The sequence below is a fragment of the Myotis davidii genome, unplaced genomic scaffold, assembly GCF_000327345.1.
Source record: "Myotis davidii unplaced genomic scaffold, ASM32734v1 scaffold221, whole genome shotgun sequence".
NCBI lineage: Eukaryota > Metazoa > Chordata > Mammalia > Chiroptera > Vespertilionidae > Myotis > Myotis davidii.
Genome location: NW_006293349.1, coordinates 3297448 through 3313758, shown reverse-complemented (window position 1 = coordinate 3313758; position 16311 = coordinate 3297448).

Genomic DNA, 16311 nt, shown 5'->3' with positions numbered 1-16311 from the left:
GGGGGGGGGGGGGGGGGGAGGGGATGAGCGGGGGCGGGGTAGGGAGTGATGTGGGGACAGGGATACATATGTAATATCTTAATCAATAAAAAATATATTAAAAAAAACTTCAATATTCCAAATGGATTATTCTGAGATATGCCAACAGATATCTGAAAAAAATAATAATTAAGTGAACTGAATTAGTTACTGATAAAAATGATGCAAAAATGTGTTACTTGTAAGAGTTTTTTAAAAATCTGTTGAATATTCAAGCACAAAATGATTTAGTGTTTATATATTTGTATGGTTTCTCATATAAACATATCAATAAACCAGAATAGAAATTTGGTCAAACCATGTACACTAATGATTTGCAAAATAAGTTACCATAGATTTAAGTAACTAGTGTGTGTGCATATGCAAATTTATCAAATTGTTACTTAGAATCAACTATATAAGACTTTGACTTCATTAAGTAATTTTCTTATAAGAAAATAAAATTTGATGAAGTAGATGTGCCTCTTAAAGTTTATACCAAGAGAGTTAGGAAGAAGGGACTTGAAGAATGGTTTTTGCTTCTAGAAATACCTGACTTAGATTATATCTCTTTTCTTCCCTTTCTCTTTCCTTCTCCCTAACATTGATCCTCAACTTGGATGTTCTTATACCTACCACAGTGGTTGGCAAACTGCGGCTCATGAGCCACATGCGGCTCTTTGGCCCCTTGAGTGTGGCCAAGAAATTTCAATCGCACTGTACGTGCACGCCCGCACGTGGTATTTTGTGGAAGAGCCACACTCAAGGGGCTGCAGTTTGCTGACCACTGACCTACCACATCGTCACCTAATCTCTTCTAACCCTCTGACTGTTTTCATTTTGGTAATGCAATTGAGGGATTCATTCATTCATTCAACATCACAAACAATAAACAAAATGGGTAGCCTGGTGGTTAAGACCTGGAATCTGAGGTCACATGACTTTCCTGCATCTTGGTTTTCACAATTGTTTATTAGCCTTCAGACCTTGGAAAAGTAATTTATCTTCTGTGTATGTTTCCTCATCTGTAAAAAGAGGGTACGAACGATGCCTATCTCAAAGATCGTTGTGAGGAATGAACCAATCAATATATGTAAAAGTCTTATAACTGTGCCTAACATGAAGTAAAAATCATATAAATGTCAGTTGCTGTTGTTGTTTTAGCATCTATGTGCCAAGCATTCTACTACATATGTGGATTATATTGGTGAATTAGATAGGCAAGGCCTTTGGAAAGTCCTTTTAGATTCAAACTGTCCCAAATTTACTATCTCAGATTCTTTCTCTTTTAATATGTTATTTACTGATTTGAGGAGAGAGATAGAAACATTAACGATGAGAGAATCAACAATGAGAGAGAGAATCATCCTATTGGGGATTGAGCCTGCAGCCGGGGCATGTGACCTGACCTGGAATCAAACTGGAAACCTTTTGGTGCATGGATGATGCTCAACCAACTGAACCCCACCTACCATTCCTCTATCTCAGATTCTTAAGTGGAGCCTTGACAAAAAGTCTAGGGATGCTCTCACATTTAACAGCAGACACCAAAAATGTTAAATTTAAAACATCAAGAGAGATATAGTCTTAGGACTGGCACAGATAACAAACCCATCTGAGTACCTATTTCTCATTTCTGTTGCGATCACCACATTTTTGTCCTTTGTTTTGACATTAATTCTAGCTTACACTTTCCCCCTTTCCATCATTCAACTTACAATTTTCAAATCCTAAACTATAAGTAACTCAATTATAGTGAAGACCGATCATTATTATAGTTACACAAGAATCAGCTTGTTTGATCGCCAAAAATAACACGGGAACACCCTGACTGTATATTTAATAAATTGTAAGATGTGACGCTCCCCATCAAAAGATAAAAAGTTCTCAAAAAGACACATGGCTGTATCCTAAGTATAGTGGGAGTATTCTTCTTCAAAATTTTCATAAAAACTACAACGGGATGTTTTTAGATATTAAAAGGCTGCTCTTTCCACTCCTTGTTAACTTTCATTTACCTATTTATCTTCATTTATAAACATTGCCTTCAGGGAAAAGAATGAATAAAACCTTAAAAGAGCTAAATCCTAGGCTTGGAATTCCAAAATAGACATTCATAGTATGAGCTTTCCTCGCACCCCCTCCCTGCCCCCCCAAGACTGAGGAACTCACTGCAGGAGAAAATGGTTTTGTTCAGTTCCTTCCACAAGGGCCTGCTTGGGAAGGTCAGAAGCTCCAGCTCTGAGGCTACATCCCTGACCACCTTGGGGGCTAGGGAAGACCTCAGGGCTACCCTCAGCCCTTTCGTGCTTCCAGCGAGGGCTCTGCTGCAGGGAGGCCGGATGACTCGCCACCTCACAGACGCTCTACCTTGGAGGCCGGCAGGGTATCTGGGGAAACACTTCAGGACAGAGAAGTAAACGTTGGTAATGACATCCAGTTTACCTACAGATAGACTTCCCTACCCGCCATGTTGGGCTTTCATTTAACGAAAAATGGAAGAGTTCAATGTAAAGACAGAACCATAAGAGAACAGCAAAGATATAAACAAGCACATAAGCTTGGGAAAGGCTTGCTGAGCCCAGCACCGCAAGTCCGCCCAAAGGAAAAGGCGTGGATGCGAGTCCGTGGGCCGCGTGGGCTGGAGCGCTCCTGAGACGCTCCCTCACGCGGGCTTGGGCGCGGCCTCTGCTCTTGGCTGGTTTGGGCCACAGACCGGAGCTCTAACCACCGGCCCCCCCCGCCGGGCTGCCCGAGAGCCCAGGCCCGCGCCACGGCCTTCCCCAGCTCCCTGGGCCCTGAAAACAGACACACCTCCGACCACTGCACGTCAGCGTCAAGGACTTTCCTGCAGCCCCGCGAGGGCCCGCTCCTCGCCTCTGGCCTCAGCAGTGGGTTTTTGTCTTGTTGTGTGTGTGTGTGTGTGTGTGTGTGTTTAATGTTGTTCATGAAGCTGCTGGGGTCATGCACACAGTTACAGGAGCCGCGTGCCTGGATTAGCCAGCGGACGTCCTTCCTTCTGCACGGGTGTGTGTGTGGTGGTGGGGGTGGGGGGCGGAAGCTCTGCCCCCGGCAGGCAGTAAGGGGAGTGAGGACGAAGCCTGAGGCCCCCACAAAGCCGCCCTCAGGGGCTGCCGAGAAAGGCGGCACCGCGTTGTTAAATGGCTCCAGTCTGGACACTGTCTTCCCTGCGTGTGGCCTGGAGCTCCTGCCTCTGCTCCTGTGCGGATGCTGGTCCAGTCTGCTCCTCCGGCGGCTCCTGCCTCAGGGGCCTAGTGAGCTGGAGAGAGCCCTCCTCCTCCTCATGGCTGACCGCCCAGCTCCTGCCCTTCTGCCCGGAGCTGGGCTTCTGTCCCTGCTGGTGCTTGTGCTTCCTAGAACCTCATAGAAATGGACGCACGTCGTATGGAGCTTGTGTGTAAGGCCTTCGCCGGGCCTGCTTTTGAGTTCAATCCTGTTGTGTCAGTAGATCATTTCTTCTTATTGCTGAATAGAGCTTCATTATATAGACAGACCTCAGAAACACTCCATTATCATTATACTTGAATTTCATCAATAATATAGTTGTGGGCATTTGTGCTCTTTTCTCTTGCTATGTCAACAACTGCATAATATCTTCATTTTGCTTCTCAGCCTGCAGACACTAAAATATTTCCTACCTAACCCTTAAAGAAAAAGTGTGCTGACCTGAGACTGACAGGAGGGTCTTTAGCCCGGAGCCCCACCCTAAAACTATTGAATCAAATCTGTATTTTAACAAGCTCCCAGGTAACTCATATGCACATCAAAGACTAAGAAGCACTGGTGCTCCCCCCACCCTCACAATTCCAGCAAGAAACAGTACATATTGTGTATGCAAAAGGGTACAAGCTTGTGTGTATGTTTATCGATAAGCACAATAGAGTCATTCATATCTATGACTTTCAGAAAATTATTATCCAAAATAAACTCATAAAAACCCCACAAAATATATAGATATGTACAGGTTGGAAATTCTAATTCTTATTTTAAAATTATCTTTTTAGATATAAAATATTCCACAATCTCAAGAGTATAAAGTAGTTTTTACAAGTTCCTTGTTGAAGCATTTTCCAAAAGAGCAAATGCAGCACAAATAACTATTCTGTCTTCTATACAAGGAAGTGCCAGTGATTAGTAGAGATTAACAGGTGATCATCTTCATGCATGTGATCAACAAGACCAAAGGTCACCAGGGTTTTAGTTTACCATATGCTGCAAAATTCATGCAGCAAACACACTTGGCATGCGCTTCCATTATACACACCTTTTCACCCACAAATTAAAGTTAAATATCAAACCATTTACTTGCATTCCTAATAATATTTGCTCAAAACGTATCTGAAACTGAAGCTTTTTCTCCTCTCTATGCAAAACTATTTTCAAAAACAGAGAAAACAAATTTATATGTACTAATTTTAAATGTACAGTAAGCAATAACAAACAGCAGTTTATTATTAAACTCAGATAGATGTGCAGTTGGTAATCATCTAACCAACAGCTGTAATCTTTCTGGATTTCCTAGATAACATTTGAAATTAAATGGTATTTATGTAACTACAATTTTAGATAAAGTTTCATGCTTTCACTGATTCAATTCTATCAATTTTAAGTTCCTATTTGAGGCTCTTCATAAAATCCTTCAAGAATAAATCTCGTTTCCTTATTTATTTCATTAATGCTAGCCAGAGAATAGAAATTTGTCCTTTTCAAACAATCTTTTCCAGAATTTCTTGATTCACTTTGTATCTTTTTGCACACGTTAGTTCTAAATATACATCTGAACTCTAAATGACTTCTGTTCGTATTAATAGTCCATAACAAGCTATTAAATCTTCCTTACAACAGGCAACAATATGCCAGGACATTTGCTCTGTATTTTGGTACTTTCATGAAAAGAACCTACAAACACCCCCAAAATAATTATAAAACTAGCATTTCTTCATTAATGAATATTGTGTTTTCTATTCATATCACAAATTTTAGCAATAGTCAGAAACTGTCATATAAATTGTTCAAAAACAAGGACTTTTTGGATTTATTTATTTATTTAATCTTACTTGATAATGTATATGCATTATGCTTAGAGAGAGTATTTGGGCCCTTTAAGTCCCTCAGACAGTCACCTAAGTTAGTCCTATTCTGGAAGATAAAGTTGTTTCCATGTTATTGTTAAGATCTTAGCAGAATAAAATAAGTAATATGAGAGTACATCTTTTTGTTTCTGTTTGGGGTTCTACTAATATTTATTACTTACTCTTCAGAGAGCAAGTTGAATTTGTAAAAAACAAAGCAGATATATTATATTCTATAATATCTAGTTTTTAAAGTGTTAATTTAAAAATAGAAAAAATGTAATTAAAAGAGGGTTACAGTTAAAATGATGTCCTTCTCTGGATAATACAAAGGGAAAATGAAGTATATAAAACCCATATCTGACAAAAATGTTGAAAAGGGCATGCTAAAATAAAATTCCAGTTAATTATAAGTGATTAGAGAATTTACAGGTCAGAATGCGATAAGCTCTAAATTTAAAAAGTCACCCAAGTGCTTCATCTGACAGACAGCGTTTCAGATGTGCAAGGCAAGGATGGAGAGAAGCAGGAGTCATTAATGATGCCCGAGTCAGAACATCAGTTTAGAGGAAAAGCCAATTACAATTGTGGAATCTGCATCTGTTCGTTACAACGTTGTCCGTTTTCCAGAACATGAGACTAGGCGGTTTTCACAAATGACGTAAATGGAAATTGTTTAGAAACAGCTAAGCAATGTGTGCAACATGCAAAAAATGTGATGTTACAGCTGAAAAGGAATCCACTCTTCTTCACATTGCTATTTATATAGACTCCTCTTGGTTCTATTTCTATGGACCTTTTTCTTACTTGGTATAATTAAAAGACTGACTCAACATTCCTTGAATGTTTAACATTTCTACTACTGTTAGGCTACAAAATATCTTCTACCAAGGTGTATGGAATGGCTTATAGAGAGCCTCAATGATTTTGAAAACTGCATTAAATTTGCCTGTTGAGTGTGTGACAAATGTTTACGGTCATTCCATTTCATTCATTTCCATTTCAAGGGCTCAGCTTTAGAGGAAATCAATAGACCTCTTAGGGCATGTCACATGTGGGGGCACTGTCCTTCCCTAAGAGGTTCACAGTGTACAAAAACACACGAAAGGCTCTGTGAGCAAAGTGCAGAAAAATTACCCACCTCATTTGTTCTACAGGGAATTCCTACCCCACTTTGAAAATGTCAAACCCCTCCACCCCCCAGAGAACACAGTCTGGGAATGCTTTAATAGATAGAGATATTTAGGCAGCAAAATGTTAAAATGGCCTGGAGGTGAAAAACTATTAAGTTAAAAAATAATCTAAAGGAATTCAAGAGAAAAGAAATTGTTGGGGACCCCTTCCCTTGCTATTATACATTCATTCAACAGATATTGACTGAGCACAAGAAGGGCCCAACAGAGCGCTAGGCACTGGGTATGTGGCTTAGGCTTCCTGGAAGGTGCTCCCACCCCACCCTCGTATTCTTGCCCCCCCCTACCCCCAGGCTAGGAATCTTTTGGAGAAAGACTTCTGTACACGAATAAATGCCAATTTCAATTCTTATGTAGTGTCAACATTGTTTCACAAGCACTAACATTAGTAAAGACACTTAACAATCAAGAAAATAACTAAATGCTGATTATATGAAAGCTCTCTCAAAGCTGAAAAGTGAACATGAAGCAGCGAACCTTTGCCCAAGTTAAGCATGACAAAGCAACACCAGTGAAAATACCTTGTTCTCAACAATAGCCAAGAGAGGGAGGATAATCGAGAAATGCAGATAAGCGTATGATGAATAATCTTTACTTTTTAGGAATATAATGATGATTCCCATATTTTAAATAGCTTTATGATTCAATAAGTAAAAAATGCCATAAATCATATGATTTTTAATTAATTAAATGGTAGCAATACTGCAAAACAACCCCATTTTTAAAAATATATATATTTTATTGCTTTTTTAAAGAGAGGAAGGGAGAGGGATAGAGAGTTAGAAACATCAATGAGAGAGAAGCATCGATCAACTGTCTCCCGCACACCCCCTACTGGGGATGTGTCCACAACCAAGGTACATGCCCTTGACTGGAATCGAACCTGGGACCCTTCAGTCCCCAGGCTGACGCTCTATCCAGTGAGCCACACCGGCCAGGGCAACAATCCCATTTTTATAGGGGATGTGTTTAATCAGAATATAAACCAGCCAAGAGGGCTCTCACTCTTCAAATCTGGAATAATTTGAGCACAAAATAAATGCTAGTAATGAATTTTTAACTAGAGAATGAAAGACTTCATGAGTACCTACCAATAAAAGTACATAAATAAAGGAGACAAAGTTTTTTCTTAAAAGAGAATTTCAACTAATAAAAGTGGTAGAAATGATAGAATTAGAAAAAAAAAATAATTTGTCATGAATACCCCAGGCTGGAGGAGACTAAGAGAGATGTGCCAACTGGATGAAATAGGGTCCTGGACCAAAATGAGAACAGCAGAATACTTAACAAGATTTGGAACAACTCTTTTTTCTTTTTCTAGAAAGGGCACTGGTGGGACAACTGGCACAGTTTGAATGTCTGGAGCCGTGGTTTCCAATGTGGGGCACAATCCCCACAGGGGGGAAATTTGAATTTTAAGGGGGAGTAATTCGAGAATGAGTTATTAACAGTGAATTTTTGACATTTCTTATGGTTCTAGGGGCCTCATATACAGTATATATCGTGACATATTTATGCATTTCAGTTCTCTATTATATGTTTTGAGACTTTATTTGCTATTTTTTCATATCACTTCATATTATTATTATTTTTAAACAATTTCTCAGTGATTTCTTCCTCAGGACTTCAACTGTCCTTTCATTCTTTTATTTCTCTCTTTCATGGTGCCATGTTCTTTGGAAGCTTGTTTAGGCCAAGTTTATGGCCTTTTAGGCTTCCTCCCTGTGAACAGTTCTCTTTTTGAATAATGAGAATTATATGTCACAGGGGGGACATCAGGATTTTAGAGATGCTTAGGTGGGGCATGGCCAAGAAAGGTTGGGAACCACTGGTCTGGAACATCACTGTGCAACAGAACGTTATGCAATGATGTGAGTGGTTTCTACATCTGTGCCCTCCAATACCACAGTCACTGGACGCTGAGTGCTTGAAATGTGACCAGTGTGACGGAGAAACTGAGTCTCTAACTTAATTGTAATTAATTAAAATGTAAACAACCACATTTACATTTGGCTAGTGACTATCATATTGGATGGCACAGGTTTATAGATTAGATAATAGCATTATGTCAATGTCAATTTTCTGGTTTTGATAATTGTATTGAGATAGTGAGACTCCTTATTTTTAGACTGCACATAGTGAATTTTTTAGAGGTTCAGGAGAATTTGTGTGTAACCTCAAGACTTTAAAAAGTTTCAGAGAAAAGAAAGGAGAGAAAATATTAAAGCAAGTATGGTAAAATGTTAATATCTGGAGGAAAGGGCATACAGAAATCATTGTACTACTTTGCAACTCTTGTTTAAGTCTAAGATTATTTCAAATTAAAAAAGAAAAGAATAAAAAAGCTGCATAAAATTAATGTTGTTTTCACCAGAACTTATTTTTAAATATAAATTAACCAAATTCCTATTCATTACTATATTTTTAACTTAGTTTTTATTTTTTTTACTGATTTGAGCGAGAGAAGAAGGGAAATAGAAAGAGAGAGAGGAACCCTGATCGTTGCCTCTGTACAGGCCTCTGACAGGGATGGAACCCACAACCAGGGTGTATGCCCGGGCTGGGAACTGAACCGGCCACCTTCTGGTGCACAGGACAACGCTCCGACCAACGGAGACACCCCAGCCAGAGCTTTTCCCTTAATTTTTGCAATGGGAGTTTTCAACTATTACTTTAATTTTCATAAAAAACTCCTCCATCACTCAAACAAGCATTCACTCCTTGACCAAAAGTGCATAATATAAGTTATTCTAAACTTTTGCAGTTAGCAAAGAAGAAAAGATAACAGAGCTCATATTTCAGCTTGAGTACTAATATTTAAAGCAGCAAAGGTATTTAAAAGTTAGGGTCACTCAAGAGAACACAGATAACATGTTGGACATCTCCCTGAGAACGCGGAACAACAACAGTCATTCCCACAGAATGAAATGGGAAGTTTTGCGATGAGTGAGATTTAGTGGGTTCGACCTTAGGAAAATAAATTGTAAAATGCCTATACATTCCAGCCATACGCGAACAATCAAATGTCAAAAATAAACCCTGCAAAAGTTGTTAACTAGAAAACTGGGACAATAAGGAACAAAAAGTATCTAAATTAATTTCAAGTCAGATTTCTCTTTTCTACACACACATTAATCCAGTATAATCAGGTTTCTACTATCACTTCACTAAAATCACTTTTTCAGCAAGATCATATGTTTACTTTTCACTAATTTTTTGTCCTTACTGTCTATATAATGTTTGATAATACAGACTATGCCTTCTTAAAACATTCTTTTCTCCTGGCTTTAATCATATACATTTTCTTATTTTCCTCCTTTCTTTACTCTGCTTTCGTATCCTTTGTATGCTCCCCTTCCTTTACTCATTCCTCTTTTTTTAAATTGATTTTCTTTTATTTCTTTCCTTTTTTTTTTAAAGAGAGAGAGAGAGAGGAACGGAGAGGAAGAAAGAGAAACATCAATGTGAGAATCATCAATTGGTTGCCTCCTGCACGTTCCCTACTGGGGATTGAGCCCGAGACCCAGGCTTAATTGTTTTTGTTTTTTTTTTCCAGGCTTAATTGTTATTTCTTAAGATTCGATCCTAGGCCCACATAATCTCTTCTCATTATACACACTATCCCTGGGTGATTTTATCCCACAGTCCGGTCTTGCACATATGGGAATGTGTTGCACATATGGGAATGAATCCAAAAAACCTCCTATCCTAAACTATTCCTGAAGGTCATACCACTAATGGACTCGTGGGCGTATCTGGTTAGATGTCTTTCAGAAACCTCTAACTCTGCATGCCAAACATTAAAATCATCCTCTCCGGCGCCTATGCTTCCTGCCTCCCCTGAAACTGCTCTTCCTGTGTTCCCTCCTGAAAAATGGCACCACCATTTGCTCGAGATAGAAGCTAGGACTGGTCTTTGTTTCTCTCCATGACCTCTATTAAAAGGCTCATCAAGCTTTGTACATTCTACCATTTAGAGTAGATTCTCATTATTTGCAGTAGAGATCTCCTACCTGAAGTACTAAGTGAAGGTCACTACTGGCCTGGGCTCTTCCTCCGTCTCTAATGCAGGCATTCGCAGCTCCCAGTCGTTTCTTACACTTAAGAAAAGGAAAGCCCAGGCAGCAGCAAGCCATGGGCACAGGAATAAAGGCCTGTGTCCAGCTGCGATTTTGGGGCCATGGTGACCCACACTTGCGACAAACTAGACTCAGTTGAACGGGATTTGAGAGGGTTTTTTTACCGAAGTCACATTCCTTCCTTATAAAAGTGTCTATTTAACCACTAAAGTAAGCGATGGACTACCAGAAATGCACCAGCAGGAAGTGGATCCCACTGAGAGCACAGTCTTGAATTGCACTTTAAGTGTGGCCATGGATAAGAACCTTCGAGCAGGAAATCCAGAGACCACAGCAGACAATGGACAAGAGGGTTCCTCCCAGGAAGCCCACCTGGGTGAAAGGGGAGGAGGAAGGCGAGGCCACTGAGTGCAGAAGTGGGAATGGATACTCGGGGAGCCTGCTGTCTACTGCAGTGTCTGAAACCATCACAAACCTAGCAGCTTGCAATATGCACATTTATCTCACAGTTTCTGTAGATGCTGCAATTTATTTTATGAAGTTAGTGATACCCTGACACCACACTACAAAGACAGTCCAAAAAAGCAAACTACAGACCAATATCCCTCATGAATATAGACGCAAAAATTCTTAACAAAGTATTAGCAAATAGAACCCAGCAATATATAAAAAGATTTACTCACAGTGACCAATTGAAGCTGATTCCAGGGACACAAGGCCGGTTCACTATTTGAAAATCAATGTATTCCTGCATGTTAACAAGATAAAGAAATATCACAATGAATTGATGCATAAAAAGCATTTGACAAAATTCACTACCCATTTCATTTTAGAAAACTCAGAAAAATAGGAATAGAGGGAACTTGTTCAAGTTGACAGAGTATCTATAAAAACCTATAATTAATTGAAAAATGGAACACTTTTTCCAGACAACAGGGAACAAGGAAAGGATGTAACCACTACTCTAACATAGTGCTGGGAGGTACAGCCAGGGCAGCCAGGTAGAAAAGGCAAATAAAGTGCACAGGGACTGAAAAGGAAGGACCCGGTCCCTATTGGCAGATGACCTGACTGTCCATACAGAAAACCCCCTGTTTGAAATGACAACAGTCCAGGAGTGGGGCACAGATGAGCCGCTGTCGTGGCCAAGGGACCGGGGGGAGTGAAGCACACAGCTGTGGAAGGTGACACGAGGGATCCTCGTGGTGACGGAAATGTCTGTACCCTGTTTCGCCATCAGTGTCCTGGCTGGGATATTGTGCTATGAAGGTTTACTGGGGTAAAGGAGACATGGGCTCTCTGTTTTATTATTTCTTAAAATTACAGGCAAATCTACAATGATCTGAAAATAAACTTTCACTTTTAAAAATTCTTCAAAAATGGCCTAGTTGACATGACTCAGTGGTTGAGGTCGTGGTTACGGAGGTCCTCATTATGAAGGTCACGGTTCAATTCCTGGTCAAGGGCATGTGCCCGGGTTGCAGGCTTAATCCCCAACGTGGGGTGTGCAGGAGGCAGCAGATCAATGATTCTCTCCCATCATTAATGTCCCCCCCCCCTCTCTCTCCCTCTCCCTCTCTCTCTTTCTCTCTGAAATCAATAAAAATATATTTTAAAAAAGTCTTCAGCTCGGCTGGCATGGCTCAGTGGTTGAGCATTGATCTATGAACCAGGAGGTCACAGTTTGATTCCAGGTCAGGGCACATGCCCGATTTTTGGGCTTGATCCCCAGTGTGGGGCATGCAGGAGGCAGCCGATCAATGATTCTCTCTCATCATTGATGTTTCTATCTTTCTCTCCCTTCCTGTCTGAAATCAACAAAAAAAGAATGAAATTTAGAAAGTCTTAAAAAATGTAAAGAAAAAAAAACTACTAAATAATTCTGCCTGGGAAATCTCTGTACTGCATAAAATAACCATTTCATTGTTTAGTTCATGCTCTTTGTGTTGAATAATTAGTTCTGATGAAGACACACAAAAACAATTTGAATAAAGCTGTAATGCTGAATATAGGCTAATTAAATTTAGTAAAATATGTAAAATATTCATTAAAAGCTCTGATAACGTGGAATATTACTGCATGCAAAAGGTGCCTATACTTATGATATTTCAGACAGCTTGCATGCAAGAACATTTTTTCTCTTAAGAACCACCTTACAATGGACTTCTAGATTATTCAGTTTCTTCTAGCAATACCTTATGACATTGCTGATGCTAGTTAATCTCATGAACAGTCTTATCACTGTGAAGAGAGAAACTACACTGATGTAACCATCTGTTACAGGTGGAAATCGCAAAACTTCCTACAAAAATAATTAGCTGAATACTTTTAGATTTCTAGTTTTTTAACAAATTAAATGCATACAAATACCATTTACTTACTGCGATCTTGGCCAATTTATTTAATTTCTTTGAGTCTTAGTTTCTTCATAAATACAATGGGACACTTCCTATGACAAATGACAAAATAAGGGTATAGAAATAATTAATAATTTCTGACAGAAAATAGTCATTTAATAAAACTCAGCTCCAATAATAACTGATAGTTCTAGGTGAAGGCATTTTTAAAAATAATGTCACGCAGGTAGAAATTACATCATGCTGCTCTTGAAAACCTCTTCAATCAAAGGAAGGTTCCTTCTTGCCCAGCCAGAGCGGCTCAGTGGTGGAGCGTCAGCCCATGCCCCAAGAGGTCACTGTTTCGATTTCTGGTCAGGGCACATGCCTGGGTATCGAGCTCAATCCCCAGTATGGGTCGTGCAGGAGGCAGCTGATCTGTGCTGATGTTCTCTCTCATGGATGTTTCTAACTCTCTCTCCCTCTTAAAAACATCGTATCTTTTTTTAAAAGAATTAATTTCTCTATCTCAAAAAAAAGGGTTCTTTTTGGGAAAGGGAAGAGACTGTGGGAGTAGTTTCTGCAAAGTAGCACAATTGGATAAAGTCTGAAAGGACATGTGAGAGTCTTTCCCAGTGCAGACCGTGTCATCACACCTGAGAGCGAGACCCTGCTGACGGCCAAGAGCATCGACACGGTCATCGTGGGTGAGACACCAGGATCGGAGCTCTCCACTCTCCGTAAGTCCACACATGTGTAACTGTGCTTGCTTTTTGGGCAAGAGGACTGAGTGATATCGTCATCACTTTGGGATGCACACAGTGGCTTCAAATACAGGACATTGTCCAAGTTCACATTGCACATCACGTCCCCTCTGTATAATGTCAATAGTAGATACTAACGGCAGGGAAAAGGCAAAGTTGTTAAGAACAAGAGGCTTGAGGCCTGGGTTTAGTTAAATCCAGTCTCCGCCACTTCCCAGCTATAAGACCTGTCCGTTCACTTCATGTCCCGAAGGCTGAGTTACCTTTTCTGGAAAGGGGGACCAGAATGTTATAATATGTATAAAGTTCTGTGCACAATATTTTTCATATATTGAATGCAACAAATATTAGCAATTAATGATAATAATAATCTTAGGTAAAAAACTGCTCTTAGAGCTTAAATATAAAAGTGTTAATTACTGAAGCGGTATCTAAAATATCTTCTTTAACAAGGGAGATGCAAGGATTAAGACATAATTAAACTGCAAAAGGCTACAAGTTGAAATTACTTGAAGGATGTTTTTGCTCAATATGGTCAATTTCCTAAGAAAGTATTATGTACTCTGTGCCATAAATATTTGATTAAAAAAATCATAATTTCTTATTTAGTTCATTGATGACAGTTTTAAGCATAAAACTAAAAATTATTATAATTAATAACAATCTTCATATTCGTGAATAATTTTAAATACTTTAACAGTTGTTTATCCTACTTAGAATATTAGTCAATTCATGCAAACAATAAGAAATTTATAAGTATATGAATTTGTATCCATAACAGTCAAATAATTTATCTTTAGAAATCAAATTATAATAAACTACATTATGAAACACTTTAAGATTAGAAAACAGATCTCTAAATATTAAAACGTTTGGGCCTGCGAAGGAGAAATTAACTAAGAAATTCCATCATTGTAAGTAACAGCTGCACAGTCAATATTTAATCACGATATTGTGGGACAGTTCAGGAGTGGAAGACAGGATTAACATATTGCTTTAAAACATTCCATTACTTTCTGCATCTGTTTACTGATAATAAAAGACACAGCTGTTCTAAGCGAAACACACTAACAGGTGGAAAGTGCCAACTTGGCATTTTTACATAAAAGTTACTCTCTTCATTTCCTTTTGGAATACTCTAAAATTATACTCCAAGCATAGCTACCAATAACTTAAAGAACTTTTTATACAAATTTGGATTATTCTAGTCATTGAGAAACAGATATGCTCCTTTCTCCGTGAACTCAAGATTATTTTTAAACAGTGCACATCCTGAACTAATTATAATGACCCCAGATGTTTTCCATAAAAATGGTCACACATTTAAACAGGGTTTCTTTAGCAACTGTTCTATATCAAATTTACTGCAAAGAGCATCAAAAGTATGAAGTAACACTATATCAGATTCACTGTGTAAATGACACATGATAATGAAGCTTGAGCTTATCATTTATTTTGACAAATTCTCAGCTACTCTGTAGCCATATGCGTGTAATCCAAGGCTATCGCGAGGAAAGCCAATATTTTTATAATAAGCTCTCAATCACTCACCTAAAGCATGTCAAAGTAACCAAAATTTGTGAACACCATAAATGATACCTTTATAGTTTTTGTTTTATTTTTAAGATATAATACACCACAATCAACTGAAAATGTCCTGAATTTAAAAAGCTGACCCTATTTTAGTAATTTAATAAATCTCAAAACTAATTTTTAAATTTTATAAATTAAACAGTGATATGCTAAGACTACTACATATGTCAGTGAAAATATTAGCATATTGTTGATAAGGGAGAACACTGCGAAATATTTAATTTAATATATAAAACTTAGATAGGAAAAGTTAAGGGAGAATATCAAAGGAGTCCAAAGCATTCCAGTAACTTTCTTTTCTTTTTCTAAAGTAAAGACATTTGTCATAGCTTTAGATAAAAAGGTTCACTAACATATACATTTAGAGTCCTTGACTACATCTATACTTTGAGATACACACCTGAGAAAAAAACATATAAAGTATGAACATTTTGCTTAAGATTATACAAAGCATTCAAATCTTCCCCCAATAGTTCCTTTTCCTTGTTAGCCCAGGTATAGATGATTTTTCTTTTAAATTAAATACTCTACAGCTTTGCAGTAAAGTGTCCTGAGTCAGGTCCTTTTGTTACAATAGTTTTTCCAGTCCTTTTGGAAATGAATTATGATCAATGAAAATTCAATAGTTTGCTGTTTAAGTTTTTTAAAAATTCTTTATTGTATAAAGTATTATATGTCTCCTTTTCCCCATTGACTTCTCCCCGATCTCTTACCCCCTCACCTCCCGCCTTCCCTCATAGGTTGGACAGTCTATTCGATGCTTCTATGACTCTGGTTCTATTTTCGTTCATCAGTTTATGTTATTCATTATATTCCACAAATAAGTGAGATCATGTGATATTTATCTTTCTCTGACTGGTTTATTTCACTTAGCATAATGCTCTCCAGTTCCATCCATGCTGCCTCAAATGGTAGGAATTCCTTCTTTTTTGCCCTAACCGGTTTGACTCAGTGGATAGACTACAGAGGTAGCCAAACTTTTTGACTTGAGGGCCACAATGGGTTCTTAAACTGGACCAGAGGGCCAGAACAAAAGCATGGATGGAGTGTTTGTGTGAACTAATATAAATTCAAAGTAAACATCATTACATAAAAGGGTACGTTCTTTTTTTTTTAGTTTTTTTATTCATTTCAAATGGGCCGGATCTGGCCCGTGGGCCATAGTTTGCCCACGGCTGAGCTAGACAGTTCAAAAGGTGGTTCACTCCCATTCCTGCCTCAGATCCAATTCAGAG